This window comes from Strongylocentrotus purpuratus, unplaced genomic scaffold (assembly GCF_000002235.5).
Source record: "Strongylocentrotus purpuratus isolate Spur 01 unplaced genomic scaffold, Spur_5.0 spur5_scaffold_21, whole genome shotgun sequence".
Taxonomy (NCBI): domain Eukaryota; kingdom Metazoa; phylum Echinodermata; class Echinoidea; order Camarodonta; family Strongylocentrotidae; genus Strongylocentrotus; species Strongylocentrotus purpuratus.
The window spans coordinates 12120807-12129497 of record NW_022145607.1 but is presented as its reverse complement, the minus strand read 5'-3'; the positions used below and the strand labels follow the sequence as shown (position 1 = coordinate 12129497).

Sequence of the window (8691 nt, the reverse complement as noted above, 5' to 3'; positions counted from 1 at the left end):
CATAACGAAAGATTCTGCTACATTAATTGACAACATGTTTACAAATAAGCCTGATACGGTCAGGGAAAGTGGTATTCTCTTTGGAGACATTAGTGATCATTTGCCCATATTTAGCGTTATTTCACCAAGTTGTATATTTTCTAACTCTGACAATGTAAACAGTTTTAAACGTGTAGTCAATGATTATAATATTGCAATATTTTGTAGACATTTAAGGGATTTTGACTGGAATCTTCGTGTGACAAATGTAAATGACATGTTCAAAGACTTTGTGGATATTTTTCTAGATATATACGACAAGTGTTTCCCTCTCAAAAAATCAAAAAATATGAACAATCGGAAGAACAAGGCTTGGTTCACAAAAGAACTAAAAAAAATGTGTAAAAAAAGACAAACTTTATACAAAAAATTTATATCACGCCGAGCAGTAATTGATGAAAGAATTTACAAGTCATTCCGTAACAAATGCACAAAGGCAATACAAAAAACAAAACAACGATATTTTCAATCTAAATTTTGTGCCGTTACAGGGAATTCCAAGGCTACTTGGAAAGAAATTAATACGGTTTTAAATAGAACTAAAATTAAAAAAAATATCCCTTCCAAAATTGTAAATGACAATAATGACATATCTCACCCAAGGGAAATGGCTAACGAATTTAATAAATATTTCATTTCGATAGGCCCCAATTTACAAAAGAAACTGGATGATCCCCATGATACATGTAATAAACATTTCTCCAAATATCTTTCAAATCCTTGTTCTTCTTCAATATTTTTTCAACCGATTGTTGAAAGTGAAATTATATCCATTGTTGACAAATTTAAAAATGATACTTCTTCTGGTTTCGACCACATAGATGTAAAAGTAGTTAAGAAAGTAATACCATTTATTTGTAAACCATTGAGTCAAATTTTTAACATGTCAATGTCGACAGGTCTTGTTCCAGATAATCTCAAAGTAGCTAAAGTTATACCAGTTTTTAAATCGGGGTCAAAAGAATGTATGTCGAATTATAGACCAATTTCTGTACTTACTGTTTTCTCAAAAATAATCGAAAAATGTGTTTTCAGTAGAATTTCCAATTTTTTATCTTCCAACAACTTATTAAATAGCACTCAATATGGATTTAGAGAGGGTCTGTCAACATCATTAGCAATTACAAAATTCACTCAAGATATTACAAATTCCATTGAAATTAAAAAAACAACAGTCGGTGTATTTTTAGATATGTCAAAAGCATTTGATACAATAGACCATAATATTTTAATGCACAAATTATATCATATTGGCATACGAGGTGTTCCCCATAAATGGATTGAAAATTATCTTAGCAATAGAAAACAATATGTTACAATTAATTCTACAGACTCAAATATGCTCAATGTTGTTTGCGGGGTTCCACAGGGTTCTATCCTCGGTCCATTATTATTTCTAATTTACATAAATGATATTCAGTGTTCATCAAATGTCCTAAGTTTTATACAGTTTGCCGACGATACAAGTATTTTTTTTACCCATAAAGATATTCCCCTTATTAATACCACGTTTAATAAAGAATTACAAAATGTATATCAGTGGTTAAAATGTAATAAGTTAATTATAAATATGTCTAAAACTAACTATATGGTTTTTAGCAATATGAATTATAATATTGATGATATAAGAATCCATATGAACAAATCCCAACTATTACATACAAATCATACCAAATTTTTAGGTGTTCATATAGATGAATCCATGTCTTGGAAATATCATTTAGGAGATGTTTGTTCTAAAATTTCTCAAGTTGTTGGTATCCTATATCGCCTGCGCAATTTATTACCCGAAAAAATTCTTCTTACTATTTACAATACCCTTTTCCTACCCCACATATCATACTGTAATATAAATTGGGGTGGCTGTCCTAAGTCATATTCTGATAGAGTCTTTAAACTACAAAAAAAAGCCATTCGCCTGATATCAAAATCCTCGTATAACTCTCATTCTGCTCCGCTATTTCATAAGCTCAATGTATTAAGCCTATCCGATATTTGTCAGCTACAAACTGGTATGTTCATGTATAAATGTAAAAATCGCTTATTCCCTCGTTATATTACTGATCTATTTCCTATAAATGCAAGTATTCACTCTTATCAAACTCGGTCTTCTAATGATTTTCATTTCCCCAAAATACGTACATCCTATGCAAAATCTACTTTATTTTTTACCGGCCCAAAACTGTGGAGTTCTTTACCAAATGAAATAAAAAACTCAGTGTCACTCCAATCTTTCAAACGCAAACTAAAAAAACACTTGATAAATTCATACCGTAATCAACTACAACGTTAGTAGAGCTTCTTAACCCGTCCTTTCTTTCTTTATATACAAATTTACTTTGCTTTTTTTTTTGTTTAACGCAATTATTCAATTGTTATTTAATGTATTAAGATTATATTTAATTGATCATGATGGGTGCCAACGCACTTAAGACTATTTTCCTGTCTTCCAGTTGGCTCCCTCCGCAATAATAACATGTTCTATATCATTACACTTTAATCAATCACTTATGCTCTTTGTCAATGTTACTGTAAATGTTTACATTTTGTTTTGGTATTTGTTGTTGTTATTGTATATACATGTATATATCTGTTATATGTAATGTACATCTTTGTACTTTTATTATTGTGGAAAATAAATGAACTGAACTGAACTGAACTGAACTGAAAGGTCTGTATTACTATTTGAATTAAATGAATACATATGGAAGACTTATGTTTTTCAAAATATTATCATAGGAACATGAATATTCTAGTTATAGAAATATTTGAAAAATTCAAAGATCATTTCAGTAATGCAGATATTTAAACATTATCTATATATAAAAAAAAATAGAAGGAAAACAAAATTGTCATTGTTACACTCATTACAAATTACATTGAAACAACTTTTAAACTAGCTCTGATAACAATGGTTTATGTATAAACTGGGAGCTCCCCACCTCCCCCCCCCCCAAAAAAAAAAATACAACCACAACAACGACAATGCAATGGGGAACTTTCTAAAATAAAGTAACAAAATGATTGTGTCCACCGGATAGAATGTCCGTTCAGATGAGAAACGATACCAAGAACAGTAATTTTGGACGAGTAGTTTTTGTTGTAGGACGTCTTAAGTAAGACCATGTCAGGTTCCCACTTTTGCCATTTTTACCAAGTCACTTCCTTATAAATCGCAGTTCCTGTCATCATATTGTAACGATCCGCTCCGCGGTCGTGACGTAACAAAGAGGCCTAACTTAAATGATTGTTGTTTTCAAGCGCGTCATCATACACCGACGCACAATGTTTACGTTAATAATTTGCATACGAGCGATTGACATTTGGATCCATTATTGAGATGCTTTAAGATGTTATACTGTAATTGTTTATCAATCTATCACATGAATTTGGATGGAAAGTTGTTTAGACAATGTAACTTGTTAATATTTACTGCAACTATGTCATTCAGAGTGTTGTATTTAATTAATGGTAAAATAAGAGATTTACTTAGATATTTTGCTCTGAACTAGCACAGTCTTCATGTTAAGTCCATTTTCGCTGCGCGCGTACTCTTCAAGATCGCTTAGCGCATCGATTTCCCCCACGTCCGCATTATGCCTTTATAACCCGTAACATTTCTAAAACGGGAGGAGTTGGAATTGGACGCTCGTCGGAATCAGAACTATTAGTCTCTCCCTGGAAATCCCCCCCCCCCCCCCACCTAAGGACTTGTCTTGGAATTGGGCGGGCGTCGGAACTGGTACCACACATAAGATCTCTCTCCCTCCCTGGAATATAAAGGTACACAAGGAAGTCTACGCTGGAATTAAGATGCTGGAATTAATGAACCACTATTATTAAGATGCAGGAATATTCTAAGTCCACCTCTCCCCCTATGATGCTATGGAATTAAACTAAGACGGAAAACTCCCAAGTCCCATAAATCCCAATGAATCATTGCCCTTCACTTTTTTACATGTATTCGAATATAATAACGAAAATCGTATAAATTTATTAAGTATAACTATGAGCACAAGGTATTTGTGACAGTGGTGATATAAAGATGTAAATATTTGAAGTACATGCATTAATGAAAGTTGACCATTTTCTTTTGTCTTGAAACTGAAATTATGAGTCTATAAACACTTTGTCTTTCTTCTTGACTGGTACTCCTTCATAGTCGTATATTTCGACGAAACGAACGTAAATAAGTATTGTAGCTTCCCCCGTCTTTCCTCAAATAAAAGATAAGATCTAATTACTCTAACCGCTCGGACGTTATAAATAATGTCGGCTGACGAATATCCTGACAGATATAAAGAATCAGTTTCCCCAGCTGGGAAAGAGAATAATCCCGACGTAGAGGTCGAGGTTGGAGACGGAGGCGGGGGCGGCCGCCACAATATCATCGAGCAACTATGCCCATCATTGGCACACAGCTGAATGCACACTAACAATGGCATACGTATTGCTCATTGTTCGACGCTAAGGCGCATTGACTTGGTAAAACATGACAAAAAAGGGAACCTGACATGGTGTCACTCTAAGAGCACTAATGCAAAACTACACTACCAAAAGGACTATTCTTGGTATCGTTTTCATTGGAAAGGGCACCCTATCTGTTAGACATATTAATTTTGTTGAAAAATCAACTGGTTACATCACAAATCTATCTGTTCATTAATTTCTCTCTACTCCCTAAATCATCAATGTGTAGCTCATATCAATTCCTTCGCGCTCCTTTTGGGAGATCAACCGACCCGCGCGCATTTTATATTACATGACATATGGTAAAATTCTCGACATCTTTTTACACTTTTCTTTACCATTAAAAATCGAAATTGAGAATAATATCCTCAATCGAGATATGAGAAGAAGGAAACATTTCCTTTACATTCCATGTAGAACCATGCCCTTACTTGAAAAAAAACCTCCGTCACTTTGACGTTGAACTTTACAATCCATTTAAAAAAAATTACTCTCTCATACACAATGTCAATGGATCGGTCGCACTGTGCTCGATTGCCTTTCAATAAACCAATCTTTAACTTTGCAGCAACGCGTTTTGCGTCAAATTTGTAAATCCTCAATCACAGACAATGACATATGATACGTAAGCTTTTCATACATATAAATTTCATTTTGATTGATTCATTTTTAGCTCCGTCAATTTTCATGTCAAATCATGCTTCATGTCCCATTTTAGAAGCCCGACCCAGGGTTTTGTGCCAGCTAGCCCTGTATGCATGTACGTAATGCTATGCATACACATATAACTGAACATGCATAAGTACAGTACATGTACACACGCAGCGCAGCGCGTACGAGCGCACTGCACTACATTTCATTGGGTCAGTACCATTATGAAAATAGGGGAACAATGAGTGGGATGGGTTTAGTGCCGTCACAATAAACTTGCGCATTACACGCGTACGTATAATTAGAGCAATTTATGCACCCCCAAGAAATAATGAATACAGCCCGACCTCTCTACACACAGAACTGCACAGATACCGCACAGTCCGGTCAAGGCGGTACGCGTAGCGTTAAACTGCCAAATTTACAGAAATTGTGAGGAGCGCTTTTGCTATGAAAGGAATTGATATGTTGAAAAGATATGCCTTTACACTGATTACATTAAAGGGGTGGTATACTTTTGGCAAGGCCGAGCTTTAGTATCCAAAACATGCACAATAACATTACAAACAAATAAGTACAACACCACCATGCTCGAAAGGTAAAGAAAAAATGACTTAGTAAAAGGCCCATTATTATTTAAAAAAAAGCCATTCAAACAAAAGAGGGTGCTCTCTAAAAAGCAGTGGTTTCAACCATTTTTCATACAAAATTATGCATTTGATGTCTGTCATTAAAATTGTAGACATTTTCAAGTCTTACACTCAGTTTTGCATTATCTCACAAAATAAAGCCTAATTTGCTTATTTGCATACATACAGAGTGTCTCTGGCTTAATTTTCTTCTTTTGATCCAAGGAATATGTAAATTCCAATATCTTGGTAAAAACACCATTGTAATAGATATTCCATTTCCATTAAAGGGATCCGGTAACTTTGTTTTAGATTCTGAAACAAAATCCTGGAGTTAGCTCATGCTGCAATGATAATTATAAACCTTTAGGTGAATCAGGAACCCCATGAATTTTACAAGCCGATCGCCTGTCTGATTATTAAGATATTTATGATTGGAAAATCACACTACAGTCTATTGGGGAAAACAAGTTTGGTAAAACCGGTCACAGATTTTTAAAAACTTTTTTGAGGCACTTCTTGATCATTTTGAAGCGCGATTTTTTTAGGGCTTCAATATTACACAATGTCACAGACACTGATAACACGTAGGGCCGTGCATCTCAGATTTAACATTGTTAAACGATGCCTATGATACATTTGAACAAATTATGCAAATTAGGCCTAATTTGCATATAAACAGAGCTTGACAAAACAAATCTTTTGATCCAAAAAATATGTTCTCTTTTAAATGTGTCAATAAAGACACCATTGTAATGGAATATCATATTACAATGAATAAATTTGCATAAATTATGGAAGTTAGACCTAATTTGCATAGATACAGAGTTTGGATGAATTTTTTTCTTTTGATCCAAGGAGTATGTGTCCTTAGTAATCATCGTACCTCAAAATGCAACAAGCCTACTATAATTCACACATTTTGGCTCATAGCACATATATCTGGCCACTTTATGTGGGTTTGAGGAAAGGGAGTCACATATGAAATTCACTATTCATTTGTTTAGCAATTTCTACTTTGTCCTTCATAAGAGGGTGTGTGAAAAATTAATCCTTTTCATGCACGTACTGTACACGAAGGGTGCAAATGATAAATTGATTCTCCACGTCCTGAACATCTGTCTTGGAAAGCCTCCGCCCTTTCAGAAATCGGACAGAGGCAATACCATTTACATTGTCCAGGTGCGAAACTTGTCCAATGGGGGGGAAATCTGCTGCCTGAATAAAACACAGCCACCCAGTCTCCTTGGACAACAGTTTTTCCATTCCACAGGTGAAGCTGCAATGGAAAAAACATTTGAATTATTGGTTAGTAATTTTATATAAACAGTTCAAACATGTCAAGAATGATATGCAAAATGAGATTATTCTACAAACCAAGACAATAACAATTTTTTTTCTTTCTTTCTGATGCAAGCAGGATTGGTGCTGGGCGCATCATCATACTTTTTGTTGAACTGATTCATGAATAATTCCTATTTGGCCTGATAGTCTTCAACTTCAAACTTTTTGTACCTTTTTGGTTTCGATCATGCCGTTACACTACATACAAGGTCATTTGCAAAATTACAATCATAACAATGGAGCACATACATCTTTAAATCATTTATAACACATATACTAGGCTATTGTACATTATAGATGTTAAACACAAATATTCATGCTGAAATATGTCATGCATTAATAATAATCTATATACTTTAATTGCATTGAGTGAGCAACTATCAATACCTTAGAAGAAATATTCTCACCTTATCTATGCAGTTATCAAGGCCCAGGAAAGAAATGATGAACGAATGGTGATTATCCAGAATGATGTATCCTTCTTAAATTGTAGTCCAAGTTTAGGTGCACACCAATTCCTTTATATAGTGTTATGTAATGGTAGTACAAGTCTACACCCCTCGGTAATAATATGTAATATCACTCAGTATATGTCCAAATACAGATAAGACCCACCCTGCGAAATACCAGACCTCCTTCCAAGACATTTGTTTAATAACTTATTCTAGCCAAATAAACCCCAAATTGTATACACTCGATAAGAGCCCCCAAACCTCCAAAACAAAAGAGTTTCTGTCTTTCTCCCAATAACCAAAACCCCCTTTGTTTCATAAGACCCTTTCCCAGAACAGATCACATGTGTTAGCTAAATGACTGTGAGAGGGAACTTGTTTTTGTTCCTTTGACACAATGTAACCTACCCTCATATCCATTTTGTATCCTTCTGTATAAATTATGACATGTTCTGGCTTTGTAGAGAGGAGTTTAATTTTGATCTCCATTTGATCAAGACCCTCTTTCTAGCTGGCTCTCTCTTCATCTTGTATTTTACAATGTGGAAGTTCATAATGAGGTGACCGATTCGAGTCTCCAAAGTTTGGAGATAATAGATACTCTTAATATAGTCTATCCTTACTTCTTCATATTTATTGATGTACCTCTCCTACCGCCAATAACATAACACACCGATCCCAACACAACAATAGGCCTACATAGACTTCCATGGAGATATTGGGATGTATTTCATAGTAAAGAGACCATTTCTTTTAGACTAAAGCTTAATTTTTGATGGGCCAGAGAGTGTGTTTGTTCGGTGATAACACAACTTGACAAAAAGGCATCTTAATTATTATTGCGCATGTTTTTTTTTGCTATAGCAGGCTGCATGGATCAGTCCTAAATTTTGAATCAGTGCATGGCTGCTGCTACAGAGTTTCAGCCATACTTTCAACCATGTAAAATACCTACAAGCATGTATCCAACCTCGATCTTCATCGCTTCTGAGCATATTTTCCGCTTCATGTTAACTTTGGGGTAATGCATGGATTTTGAGGCCTTGAGCTCAAATTTTAATTAGGATTTCATGACTATACTTGATATTTCTGATTTGCTTGCTTCT

The 8691-nt window shown here is 34.6% G+C and overlaps 1 long non-coding RNA gene across 1 annotated transcript; it reads right to left on the bottom strand.

The window, feature by feature from the left end:
• Positions 1-6627: 6627 nt before the first annotated feature.
• On the bottom strand, positions 6628-7925 carry LOC115928289. Its single transcript, XR_004065999.1, has 2 exons — positions 7541-7925; positions 6628-7068 (listed from the first exon to the last, which is right to left on the bottom strand). It is a non-coding gene; the product is annotated as an uncharacterized LOC115928289 (long non-coding RNA).
• Positions 7926-8691: the final 766 nt, after the last annotated feature.